Here is a 13895-nt window from a genome sequence, read left to right as displayed (position 1 = left end):
AAGGGAAAGGAGTGCTGAGATGTCATTCATACAGCAGAAAGACATTTGAAGATATCATTCGTGCGGCCTGGCTCCCCAGGTGAACGCTGTCACTTTACAGAGTTGTTCAGAAGAGGTTTCTGAAGACGACGTGCTCACGGTTTCCATCACACTGCAAGTCTCATCTAGCTGGGATTTAGATTAGCGTGAGCACACACTCAAGTCCTGCTCTTCAGGGAAGAGCACCAAACCAGTAAAATACACTGCAGCTGTGAACCAGAACTAGCAGACAACACAGTAGCCTCTGTGAGGCAACGTGTTCCTGAACTTCCTAATTTTTGGAAATCTGACAGCTTGTGGGGTTTTTTTCCCCCCCTAGGATTTAATTCTTCATTGCCCTGTGAAGCTGTGCAGCCATTAACATACATCTCAAACACATGCAAGACAGACATGAGGACTTGCTGCTGAGGCTGCAAAGCCCCGTGACAAATTCAACCATTTAAAAGTTCCTTTGAGTGCTTGCTAATATTGAAGTATCTATCTAACACCTGGGTTTTGTTAAGTTTTCTTGTAGCGTAGCTTTCGAAACTCTATTACTACGTGCTGGGGTATGATTAAAGTGTTTGGCTTTCCATGGTAACATTACCCATCTATAATCTTGTTTCTTAGCGAGATCTGAGCCAACTGTACTAGTAATTTCCTTTAATAATAAGTCTTCAGGAATAACTCTGCCCTTTAAACCCGAAATCTGAGGCAACACGTGATTGACAGATATCACGGCTTTCAGCGAATTAAATATTCTGAATGCTCAGCCGTGGGAGAGTTTTTAAAGGAAATAATTATAGGTGCCAGACTCCCTACAGCTGTTCTGCCCTCACCGAAAGGTCCGGTGCAGCCCTGGTGCCAAGCGGTGGAGCTGCTCTCCCTCTGTACAGAGGGGGCTTGCCAGGCTCCCCCCCATCTAACTGGAGGTAAATGGAACTCCATCCTCAATTGCACAAAGCAATTAACCATGCTGTGTTAATTAGTTACAGCAAGGATGATCTTCTAGACAAGAAACGTGCTATTCCTTATAAATGATGCTGCCACGGAAGCGTTAATTTCCTTTTAAGATTAAGCTGCCGCGGTATAAATCAGATCCTGCAACCCCCCCCAAAATACAAATTGCCATGCAAAGATCATAGTCAAAGGCAGGGAGAGTGAAGTACTGCAATATTTTGCACAGACTAGATAGCCTTGTAATGCTTGTGAGAAAGTCAGAGATGCACGGTGTTTTATCAGCTTAATTTTTTTTTTTTTTTTTTTATGGTGTGAAAGCATGTTCAGTACATCACAGCTCTGAGCTGGGTTTATGCTTTTGGACAGCACTGTAATAAAATTATTTGCAGGAAATTTTAGAACTGCAAAGGAAAGGCACATCACCACTTTGCAAGTGTCATAGAGGATGAGCTCTTCTTGCAGTTTGTCACAAGTTCAGCCCCACTGCTGTGACTGCTGCCTCTTCAGGAGACAGCCTGTACAGCAGCAAAGGTATTTGAAAGCCCACCTCCAGCAGAGATGATTTGTTATGATAAATCTCAACCAAATCTAGCATTTTGCCAACAGCAATTGGAAGGTATCCATGTTTTTATTGCATGTACATACTACATATCCCATTGCTATCATTCAAGTAATAAATGTATTCATAGCTCATACCAGTTGCCTACCTCAGATTCAGATAGTGTTACAGCCAGAGAAGACACCTGTGTGGACTGGAAAACACAAACCTAATTTAACAGTCTCTCTCCCCCTCTGTAATACAGAATAAGTCAGGTGTTTTGCACAATTTCGCTGCAAAGCATCTCATCTGCTCTAGAGCCTCCAGGTCAGCCGTAACCCGGCGTCTCCCAGGGCTCTGCAAATCCTTGGGCTGAGCTTTGAACAACAGGCTCCCTGAAGAAGGAGGAAGCCAAAGGAAAAAAAAAAACAAAAAGGACAAAAGCTGCATTCCTGGGGGGGGGGGGGGGGGGGAATGGCTTTACAACATTAGCAAAACTAAACCCATTCACTTGGCAATTGAGCCTTGGGAAAGTTTTAGCCGCTCTGCACGAAGGAAGTATTTACATCTTTTAGTCACAGGATGCAGGTGGTGATATTCCGGAGAAGATTACAAACAGATTGTAGGCATCTTGCAATTTTGTTGCTGTGTTATTGTAAGTAGATCTAGGTACATGACAGCACACCCAAGCCCAGATGGCCGTCATTAGGCACAGAAGTTGGAAATAACTCCTGAAGGCAGCAGCGCTGCCAGGATCGGGCTGTGGTCCCAGCCCTCGCACCCACCCGGGGACCACGCCAGGCTCCGTTACGTGTGGAGTTCGTTAACATCCCGCTGCTTAACGAGGATGCACGGATCAGTTGCACGGACAAGGAAAGGCTTGTCTTTCAGTTTGGCATTAAATAAAATACGTGTCGCATCACGTTGTTAACGAACACACACATCGCTGGCAGGGCTACTGCATAATTTATCACCACAAATACCATCTTTCTCCAGAGTTTTCATAATTCTCTTATCTTTATTTATAAAGTGTTAATGTGCTTAAAAAAAGGGAAAGAAAAAGTTCACATGTAAGCCCTAAAATGTGGTAAAATAATGGAAACTGTAACTGGAGAGGAAAGGATTCAACTATATATTTTTGTCACTTTCAAATGCCACACGTTCCTGAAATTCTGAGTTTTGTGGCAGTTATACTCAGCACGTGGGGTCTGAGTCATGCCCTGAGCTGCCGGACATCACAGAAGAGGAGGAAGAGGCTTTGCTGTTAAACTGCAATTGAGACACACTTTAGCTGCGATTGCCTAAAGCCAAGTGTCATGTTCCCCACTCTTTGGGTAACTTTGCAGCATTAAAGGCTCAAAAATCTCTTTGGGATTATAAATTCAGTGAGAGAAGGGTTCTTGTTTTCCTGTATGATACCTGCATACTTCCACATGCAACCGTAGTATCTGAGTATTTATAGCAACTACAGAAACTTTGAAAACTGTTGGCTCTTGCACTCTTCTTTTGGTGTCAAAACTCTGCTAGAAGCAACAGGCTTTTGTGTATCTTCAATAGAGGAAAATATTTGAGATTTGAGGGTTTGGCTTTTTTTTTTTTTTTTTTTTTTTTTTTTTAGAGGTTTGATGGTAATAGGTGATACATCACATATATCATTTTTGTAGTGAAGACCTCTATCTGACCAGTGATTTCCACAACCAATGGTAAATGCTTGTATAAAAATCTGTAAATGTTCCACTCATCAAACAGAAGAAATTGTGGCATTCAAATATTCTCACCCAAAAGCAAAATGACAATCTTTAGCAGACCAGAAATGAAACAAGCAGATTATACCCCCAGAGATAAGGGAATATGTTTGGAAAAGCTTTTAAGTATCTCAAGAGCAAAGGGTTATTTGAAAACCAACATGTCAGTCAGACATTTTGACATGAACATGCTGGTTCCATCAACACCGCTATAGTAAATATTTCAAGATAAACTTGTCCTGAAATAGAAAAACTAGCTGCTTTACTTGAATGCCTTCATCGCTGTTGGGTTCCTAACAGCGAACTAAGGCTCAGCATGATCAAGCTGGTCGAGCCGTGTAATGCTGAGGCGGGGGGAGAACACAACCGGGCTTAGGAGGGCGATGTCAGCCTGGGGAAGGCTTGCTGGTACAGCGTAAGCACTCAAACCCCGTTGCTTGCTGAGTGCTTAGGTGAGAGCTACCTGCCCATCTCCCATCCTCAACACTGATGTGGCTCCACCTTCCCAGGAAGGCTTCCCTAATTTGAAGGGGAACGCAGCCAACCCCTTCCCTGGGCCAACAGGGCATTTTGCTGCTTTGCAGCAAGCGCCATGAATTGAAGAGAAAGGATTTTTTTTTTTACTTTTAGAGAAGAAGTGGCATCTTTTTCCTCTTTTCATAGTCACACCACAGCAGCTCCCACCCGTGCTCCTAACAGGGCATCCCTCCCCTTGGCGAGGTGTCGGCAAAGCTGCAGCCGCGAGCCTTGGAGAGAGGGGAGGAAACCACGTTCTCCCTGCTCTCAAACTAGGGCCAAGCATCCAAACCACCCCCTGATTTTTCTGCATTTTCTTTTTTTTTTCTCACACAGACAGAATGCTTTCCCTTTGCTCCTTGCCCTCAGTGGAGTCTCCTGCAGAAACTGCTGACATTAATCCCAGAAGTGATTCAGAGAGAGGGGAAAAGAGTGCTGTAAACCCAAACAAGAATGAGACCATCTGGTAAAAAGAAGCAAAGCCTGTTAAAAGCCCACTTTGTCCTTCCTGCATCTCCAGCACAAGCTGTCAGTGGCATTTCAGTAGGAACAAGTTTCATTTATAGTGCTGCACACAGTGCTCAGTTTAATTTAGGCTTTTTTTTTTTTCCCCCTTCAGTATTGCTTGGTTTATTGTACCAAAGCTGGTGGGATTGCTTACGAAGTAAGGTATAATCCAGCTTGAGTAACAGCATCAGAGCCTGGACCATCATCTCTAAAGCCTCAGCCCTCAATTACCCAAGCATCTGTTTGCAATTCAGTGTAGAGAGGGAATTAAACAACACTCAATGCAACAAGAAACTGGACAGAAATATGTAGACTCATTCAATCTTGCTGTGTTCACGGTACTAAACCCTTCCTGCAATAGTCACTCACACACTCATCCTGCCTTTTGAACGTAGCCTGTCTCGGGTTAGTTGCTAGCACCACAGCTGGATCAGCAGGGAGCGTTGGTAGGGCCCTTACTCATTACCACTATTAATACCAGGACCTGAGAATCATAAAATATCTCAAGTTGGAAGGGACCCATAAGCATTATCGAGTCCAACTCCATGCTCGTCGCAGGGCTACCCAAAACACTACCAACCTTAACGTGAGGAAGAAGCACCATGTCATGCCTGCATCCATCACTGGATGGAAACTAGAGGAGCCTAAAGGAGCTACAGCACTTTTATTCAATAATAAGTGAATTAAATTCACTCAGTTCTGTCCAAAGCTTCTAAGCATATTCAGCTTATGCAGACTAGATTCAAGTATTTAAGACAAGCACTAGAATAATCATGAGTCACCATCCAATAACACTCTGGTGTTGCTGCTGAACCACCACTTCTTAAGCACTGTGTCATCTCCAAGCTCTCCCAAAGTCTCACTACCATATTTTTAATAAGAAACCATCTCTGCTGCTGATATTTCCACCTCTGGATCCTGCTCTATGTTCTAGGACTGGCATGTTACAGCGAAATGAAGTGGGAAGTCAACCAGCGGGCGTGGTGGGTGCCATGATGGTCGTTTTCCTTTTCCTTTAATAGTTCTGATTAACCTTTGTTAGGAAATCAATCACCTTAATCTTGGGAAAAGGGGCGTGTTAATGACTGCACCAATTTAGCGAGTGTTTTAAATTTTATATTCAATTTTATTTTTTGCACGGAGCGTAAAGAGGAATAATATCAAGGACTGACATGCTTCAGAGGTACATCAGAGTCCTTTGAATATTAACAGAGCTCTTCCCTGAGCACTCCCTGTTGGGAATTACAACTGGTTTTAAGAGAAGTTAATTGCTTCTGTAAACATGAAAATGAATCGCCAGTACAGGGTTGGCTTTAGTCATTCTGGGACTGGGATTCTGAGGACAGGGGATGGGAGACCCTCTCCTGCTCTCTGCTGTTATATACTGAATATAGTATCTGTGCATCTTCTACAGCCCTCAGAAGGGTTCGTATGGCCATTGATAGCTCAATAGCCATTGGAGGACCCATACAGAGCATGCTGGGATTTGAAAAAAGAAAGTATGACACATAGATACTGCAGAAGATGTACAATTCCCACAGTGATGCTCGCTGGTCCGGGGTCCTTTTTGGCACTGGCACTGCATTTCCTTTAGCACTGGGGAAGGAAAGAAGGATGACTTAACTGGAGATCACCTGAGACAAAGCAGCTGTTAGCTGGGGAATTTTTATGCCTCTCTCAAATGCAGAAATGTTTCTTCCCTGTTCTAAGTCTCCCCCACCTCTTCTAAGACACATTCTTGCCCAACACTGCAGCTCCACAAGCATTAGCAATTCCCATACAATGACTGCACATGTGTGTAATTGGAAGGAGAAATGGCTAAGCAAGTAATTAGGCAAGCAAACTATTTACAGATACAAAATAACCACTTTTCAGACACCAAGTTCAACAAAGAAATGGGTATTAGCAGCATGCATGTAATTAATCTATTAACTAGTGTTTTGGTGACGGATTTCTAAATCTGTATTTACTCAAGCACATAGCAATCAGTTGTATATTGCTCTGGAAAAGGTTAGGTGCTGTCAGGTAAAATTCATCATATTATAATCCCATAATTAGCCACATTTTTTCATTTTCTATATTTCTGTTACTGCACAGTAACATTTAGGGAGATACTGGTGTCTTTGTTTTCCAACGTTTTCCTCTTGCACAATATAGTAGAAATGTATGTTGGGTTGAGGAAGCAGATTTATTTTCCTCAGGGTTAGAGAAGATCTCTGTGAGTTGGAGGTTATTTTGGTGAGCCCCACAAAAGACTATTTTTATTCTTATAATCATATATATTAATCCGTCTGAGCTGTAATAATAAGGGCTCATGATGCTAGAGACCCACATTTTTCAGGAGAAAAAAAAAATACAGCTCTGCGGATGCACTGCAAGAACAACATACTCAAAGGAAAAAACCTCCATTTCTTGAGGGGTTTTTTTTAATTACATTAAAAAGAGTAGGTAAACACCGCTCAGCATTTCTGTCGCCTCAGTGCAGGAACAGTGGAGGACCCGCTATGGGCCAGCACCCCAATTCACCTTGTCCTGAATACCAGTGCTTGCCTCGCTGAGTGGTGGGGCTCCCGGAGCCCCTCCAGCCTCATCCCACCACCCCATCGGTGCGGAACCAGCACCCGCAGGTGCGACCAGAGCCCGCTGGACCAGACGCTCAATACCCCTCCTCGCCTCCCAAGCAAGCAGCTGAAAGCGAAGGCGTGTGCTTTACGGGATCACGCCGTCTGTCTCACCGTGTCAGCTTTTGTCGGAAGGGATCCCAATGCTCATTTCTGAACTTATTTTGCACTTCTCCAGCTTTTTGCTGGCTGGAAGGCTGCGTTGCATGGTGCAGTCACACTCCCCCCTGCTGGCTGCTTCTCCAAAAGCGGGGCAGCATCAGGAAAAGCAGGGAAAAAGAAATTATTTTAATATCTAAACTGATGATTATTTTTCTTCTGGGTATTACTTAGAGAAAAGTTGTCCTCAGTAATGGCGGTTTCACAGCGCCAGCAAGGTAAGCTTTCTTGCCAGTTAAAATACCTTCGTCTGCCTCACCACTGAATTCTTTCTGTAATACAACTTTCATTTAATGCTTTATCTGCTCACCCACCAGCAGAGGCCCAGGCAGGGAGCAGGCAGTGCTCCAGGCAAGTGCTATGGATGACAGCAGGATCCGCTTGTTCTCACAGCCACCGCCTGCCCAGCAGCAGAACACATCTCATTTGTACTGTGATACCCATAATATTCACGCTGAAATGAGAAGGGATGAGTGTAGGGCTTTTCTGGGGTGAGGAGCTAAAGAAACCACCCAGTTCTTTGTCCTGGCTTTCTTTTAAAAATAAGCACCTTCTACAAATCAGTCCCGTGCAGACCAAGGACGAGGTGGAAGGACCGACCTTATTTCCGAGGCTCAGCCTGTTAACGCGTGCATCCACGGGTCACTAAAGGTGAACTCACAATTCCCAGCTTCGCCTCCCCACGCAGGGCTCAGGCTCCTGGGACCCTCCGACCTGGATGGGCACGAAACCTCCCGAGTCAGCAAAACTCCCCTCAACCTGTCACACCGGCCCACGACGGCTGCGGTAGCGGGAAGAGGGAGACTCAGGCAAGTGCATTCAACTTCTTGCAATTTCTTCACCTTCAGAGTGAGAAATCGGGCATGGAGCTGACAAAAGGAGCAAGGCTGGACTCCTATAATGTCACATTCAAGAATCATAGAATCATTTAGGTTGGAAAAGACCTTCAAGATCATCGAGTCCAACCATTAACCAAGCCCACTAAACCATGTTCTGGAATACCCCGTCTACTCGCTTTTTGAATATCTCCAGGGATGGAGACTCAACCACTTTCCTGGGCAGCCCATTCCAACGTTTGACAACCCTCTCAGTACAAAAATTTTTCCCAAAGAAAGAAGATTGTACCTTCAGCTGTGACACGGTGCAGAAAAGCCTGTCCCACACGCTTCAGCCACGAACAGTTGGAGCGTAGAGTATATAAAGTATACATAGCTGCTCCAGGGCTTTCCACCGCTTACTCAGAGCCAGGGTGATATTGGGACTCTCAAATATTTACATCTTACTACTGTCCAGAAGGACCATCTTCATCTGGTTCCCGGTAGGAGAGGAGATCCCAGACGGACGCATCTGCACAGCCTGTTAGCTTACAGTGGTTCCTGCTGCTGAACCAGCAGAGAGCTTTTTGGGCAAAGCTAACCGCCATCTAAACCTTATCACAAACCACGTGGCCACAGAAAAGGACTTAAGATGCTACCACCTCCTCCAGAGTCACCAAACTGCTACGTGTGAGCGCACCACAGCCTCTTCTGTATAAAGTTGCACACTTTATATTAAACTAAACTTAATAACAAAGAGCCCAAAAGAAGGTTGCCTCTGAAACTGCCCCAATACTGCTAAGATAACGTGTCACACAGCCTTTTTGTCATTTTGTTGTACAATCCAGCCCAAACCCTCTGTACTCGGATAGGATCAAGGACAGTATTCCTTCTCTAGGGAGCAGCTATTCAAATGCAGAGAATCCTTCCCATAAATGATACTGAAAATGTGACCTCACTCCTTGGAAGATTGTGGCTTAATTTCTGCATGATGCCGTTATGCCAGTTACTTCCACCTCCTTTCCCTCCCCGAACAACATGGAATATAATTCTCCTTTTCTGAACATCTGGCATTCCAGCTGTTGGGATTCACAGTCAACATGCATTAGAAATTAAAACATATTCTAGATTAACTGGTAGAATTTGTCGGCTAATACTGAAAGGACAATTTTTAGATGTTGAAAACACTTTGCACTTTATAAAGGATAATCAGCTGTTTCTTGCCCCAGTGACTGCACCTCAAGAACAGTCATCCTGTTACAATTTAATTTGGAAACTTAACAGAACTGTTAAGGATAAGCATGAGTTAACCTTAAAAGATACATCCTAGGGTGAGTCATCGCAGCTTGTTGTAATGCAAAAACTATGCCATGTCGGTACTTTTGAAAGTTTTTTTCACTGTCCCCCACTTGCAGAGGGGGAACAGTTATGCAGAGAGCATAACCATTTTCACCTCTGACAAAAAGTAAATAAATGCAGGGACAAAAAGGATTTCCATCAGTCATCACAAGTCACCCTGTGACACTAGAAGATGAAAGGCAGTAAGGTGCTAACAACATAATTCCACTGCCTTGCAGAGCTAGCTGATAATGAGTATCAGCTCGGTGATCAAAAAATGCAAGAGTCTCTTAATTCATGTAATCTGAATTTGAAATATTTCAGCATCCCTGGTACACCTGTGAACCTGAACTTCAGTTCTTAACCCCACCAGCTTCCTTAAATAGCTTAATCACATCCATTTCAACATTGTTTACAGAACAGTACAAAGTGATTAAATCTGGTTTCACTTAATCTTTAATAAAACCTCAATGAGCGCACCTCAATAAGGGTAACAGAACCTTTGTATTTTCATTTTAATAAAGATAGGAAATTCCCATGATTAGTGATTTCCAGTGTTAATAACTTAACAAGGCAATGTATCTTGTAATTAAAAATAAGTTTAAGGAGGCTGCTAAATTATTTTGATAATGATTTAAGGACCAGTTACAGAAAATATGTCATTCTTCCCTTTCTAATTAGATATATTGGAAACAGTGAAGCTGAGAAGTTCTGATACTAACCATTTTTCATTACAGTGAGGATGTTCATATGCTCCGTATCAGAAAAGTTTAACAAAAACCAGTATAGGGACTCCTCTTTAAAGGACACTTGGTTGTAAAAGAAAAGGTGTAAGAATGATGTTATTAGTTCTGCTGCTTTGAGGTGGCTGGGATATACGGCCTCGAAGATTACTGCTCTATCAGCCTTACATGAGGATTTAGCACTCCCATAAAGCTACTCAGCCTTGTAGGAGCACAAAATGCAGCTTCGGTTTGGATTTGGGATGGAAGAGGGAAGCCGCACGGCCAAGCGGGTGCTGTGGCATTAGGGGACCACGCACCCATCATCAGTGCAACGGGGCAGCACCACCCGTTAGCCTCCCCAGTGAGTCCGCTCAGGGATTTCCCTCCAAGAAAACAACCACAAAAAACAACCCAAACCAAAAGAAACCTTAAATCCTCAGGCCAGCCTGGCCTCTCCGCAACAAAAAACATGATGCTGAGACTGCAGCAACCAGTCACTCACCAGGACTCTGCAAAGTAAAATGCTCTTCTTTGGGCTTAGTTTTATGAGAGAGCTTAGTAACAGCTTTATGAGAAACCAAATTAACAGTTTATGCTACCAAATGGGGAACATGCCCATCTCTGTTCTAAAGGCTCCCATCGCTTGCCTCGAGCCAGCTCTGGCGCTGGTCTGGCTGCATGGTAAACCAGCTCAGTGCCCCAAAATGACTGAAAATCAAGCCAGGAAGAAGAAAGATTAAAAGAGAAATTGTTTTACCGGGTTAGGAACCTGCTTACCTTGCAGAGCAGGGGAGCGTGGCGTGGCGAGGGGAAGCAAGAGCCTCCTCTCGGGGTGTCAAGCGTTCTCAGTAACGCAACCCCACTGCCGGCCAGACCTGCAGGACCAGCCCACCACCCACCTGCAGCCTTCCCCTTCTCGATGGCAGCTCAGGCAGAAGAGCTCCGCCCGGGAGAACCTGCTCCTTCCCTTTCAGAGCAAGGATAGCTGCCGGATCACACCACCCTCTTCACCCCAGCCCTGGGCGGCATCGCTGCCTCGAGATTTAGGCAGAAAAACGAGGCCCAAGCGAGTACCAGCTGACAGCCAGACTTCTCCGTGCTCAGCATGCCAGCTTTTCACCGACAATAAAAGCTAATAAAATCTCACCCGCTGTGGCTCGTTGCAGGTTTCCTAAACTGATCGTGGCTTGGAAAAGCCCTGACCAATGTTTTGTCCACCTCGGCTTGCAGCTGCGCTGCTCCCTATTTGGAAATTAAACAAAGATTTCCCATGTCTGAGTTACAGCTCTAAGAGCATCCCCCTTCTCCTTCTAACATTAACAGTAGTCTGTGTTAGAGCCACAGAAATATCCCTTTTCCCTTTCTATTATTGTTGTAGCATGTAAATTTAAGAGAGATCACATTTTTTCATCTCCACGTTGCAAATTAATTTCCCATAACTCAAACCACCTTGCTCAGATAAACCTTTCCCTATTCACCCTGTATACAACTGAGCAGCAGCCAAGGACAGTTGACTTAGCTGAATAATACGCACTGGTGCTAAATGAAAATTAAACCATAAATATTTTAAAATACCTGATTTCCTGGATAGTAAAAGTGGAATGTATCATTTGTTTAAACTATCCTATTCATTATTTCGTTCCTCATTTCATAAAACTCAACCACTAACAAGAACCTACATAAATAGAGCTTCAACTTTCATCTTGAGAAGTTTAATCAGAAAGCTCTTCAGGAATATTTTATTCCTTTTATCAGAATATTGATGGAAGTCATAATTCACCTTAATGTGAGAAAGTTTCCTTTCTTCAGCAAAGAAATTCATCAAGACATTTCTTGTTGGTAAGATCTGACATAAATCCGCTTGCTTTTTCCTCTATTTTATCTCAGCACCTTATGAATTTTTGATTGCCTGCTCTTAATTTTCCACAAGCAAATTCAATTAAAGAAATTAAAAAACAGTAGTTCAATCCTGATTACCTCATCAGCAAATGGCTCTTTTATTGCACAACGGATGACATATGCCCCACTCTCCTGGTGCTGCTGGAGCCCTTACAAAACTGGATCATGAGAAACCTTTCCCTCTTTATCGGTACTATTAGGAAACAGCGTTATCAACTACCTAAGTCAATTCAGCAAGGCACTTCCCCTGTTCAGGCAACAATCCAAGGGCTACTGCAAATGAAAAAATATCCTTGAAAAAACAAAGTATCGATGTCACTGTGCACATTTCAAAACTTTTGTCTGTACAAGGCTGCAGTCCCTTTTTTTTACAGTACCCAGATGACAGAGTGACACACAAGGGCGCAGGAGAAGCAATTCAGCACAGTCGTTGGCCAGGGTGGAGGTGACAGTTCACTATTTTCTAACTTTATTTCCAGTATTATCTTGCTAAAAGTGAAGGTAAGCAAGTATATGCCATGTTGCAGGGACTGGATGGCAAGATGCCTTTGCTAACAGGCTGATTATTTAGCATTCACCTTTTCAGGACACAAATAACCAGTGTTAATTGGTACTGCAGCCTCTATGTTATGCTAGCATTATTAGCTGAATGCTGGAGCAGATCAGCAGTGAACAGGTTTTAACAGTGATATTCCACAAACATCATTATCTAAATTAATTTGCTTAGATGCATCCACAAACTTTCTGCTTTGGTATGACCAAACCTATCTCTTGGGGCAGCTTGCTACAATCACCGCCAACCTCATGGAACAAGATTCACCCCAAGTACTTAAAATACATTAGCATCCTAGAAGTGAATCCGTTTAGACAATTCCCCAAATGAAACCCATTGTTCAAAGAACTTCAAGGATTTCAAATCCATGTTAATTCCCTATAAATTTAAAAACATTTGAATAAGCTGCTCTTAGTACCATTAGTAAAGAGCCTTATTAAAAAAAAAAATTGTATAAATATTTAAAAGAAATTTTTCTTAGTTGTGAGAAAGAGGCTGTGCACAAAAGCTAAGAATAACTGCTCGTCTTAAGTGCTTGAAGTACTCAGAATGAGGCAAAGCTGCACTCTGCTAGAGAAGACACACGTGCGAGCCATGATTTCATGACCTCAAGTATCAGATACCTAACTCAAAAGATTTCAGTACTGATACGACTATCAAGAGCAAAACACTCAAGATATGATTTTCTCCTCTAAGGTAACCTCATGCAAGAGCATGTTCAGAAAAGACAGCTAAATGGACATTTCAGAAGAGAATTTATTAACATTTGCAGTACAGCCAAAGCAAGTTGCAGTCCATTAGGCCTAAATACTCTTAGGTGCACCTAACAAATACTAAATCTGTGGGACAAGTATTGCCACAACACAGCTGAACATAGGAGCATTTTAAAATGGGATGACTGCAAAACAAACTGCAAAGCAGCAGGTTTAGTAACTGAGCTGATGTTAGGCCTTTGACAGTTTTCCCTAAAATCTCTCAAAAATCAATCTTGCCACTAGCTGTGTGCATTCCTCCTCCAGCAAAAGTTATTGGGTTTTAAAAGAGTTGGTTTGTTGGAACTAACAGCTCAAAAGCTGGAAAGCTAATAAATTTCTCTGCCTACAGACAGTCTTTTCACAAGGACAAACAATTTGAGGGAGAGGGCAAGGAAACGCAAGATTTTTCCACCAATATATTAACATATAGTCTTAAAGAGGACATTGTTATTTGTTCAGAAAGCCTGGAAGAAAAACATTTAGATTGGTTTGACTCTGCCAGTTGAACTATGCTTCAAGGGCTTTGGAAGACGTTCAAGATGAAATAAGGTAGCACATCTACGAATGCCAGGAATCAACAACATTTGCCTTATTTCTACTAATTTAGGTCAATGTTAATTTCCTACATTATTTTAAACAGTATTCTAGCTATTATAGTCAGTCAGGTGGCTGAAAATGCAGAATTTGCCTTGATGGCCTAATTCACTGGATGTGTTTAAGAGAAAATGACATTTGAAATGAAACTT

Source organism: Aquila chrysaetos, chromosome 22 (genome assembly GCF_900496995.4).
Source record: "Aquila chrysaetos chrysaetos chromosome 22, bAquChr1.4, whole genome shotgun sequence".
Classification (NCBI taxonomy): Eukaryota; Metazoa; Chordata; class Aves; order Accipitriformes; family Accipitridae; genus Aquila; species Aquila chrysaetos.
This window is presented reverse-complemented; position numbering follows the sequence as displayed.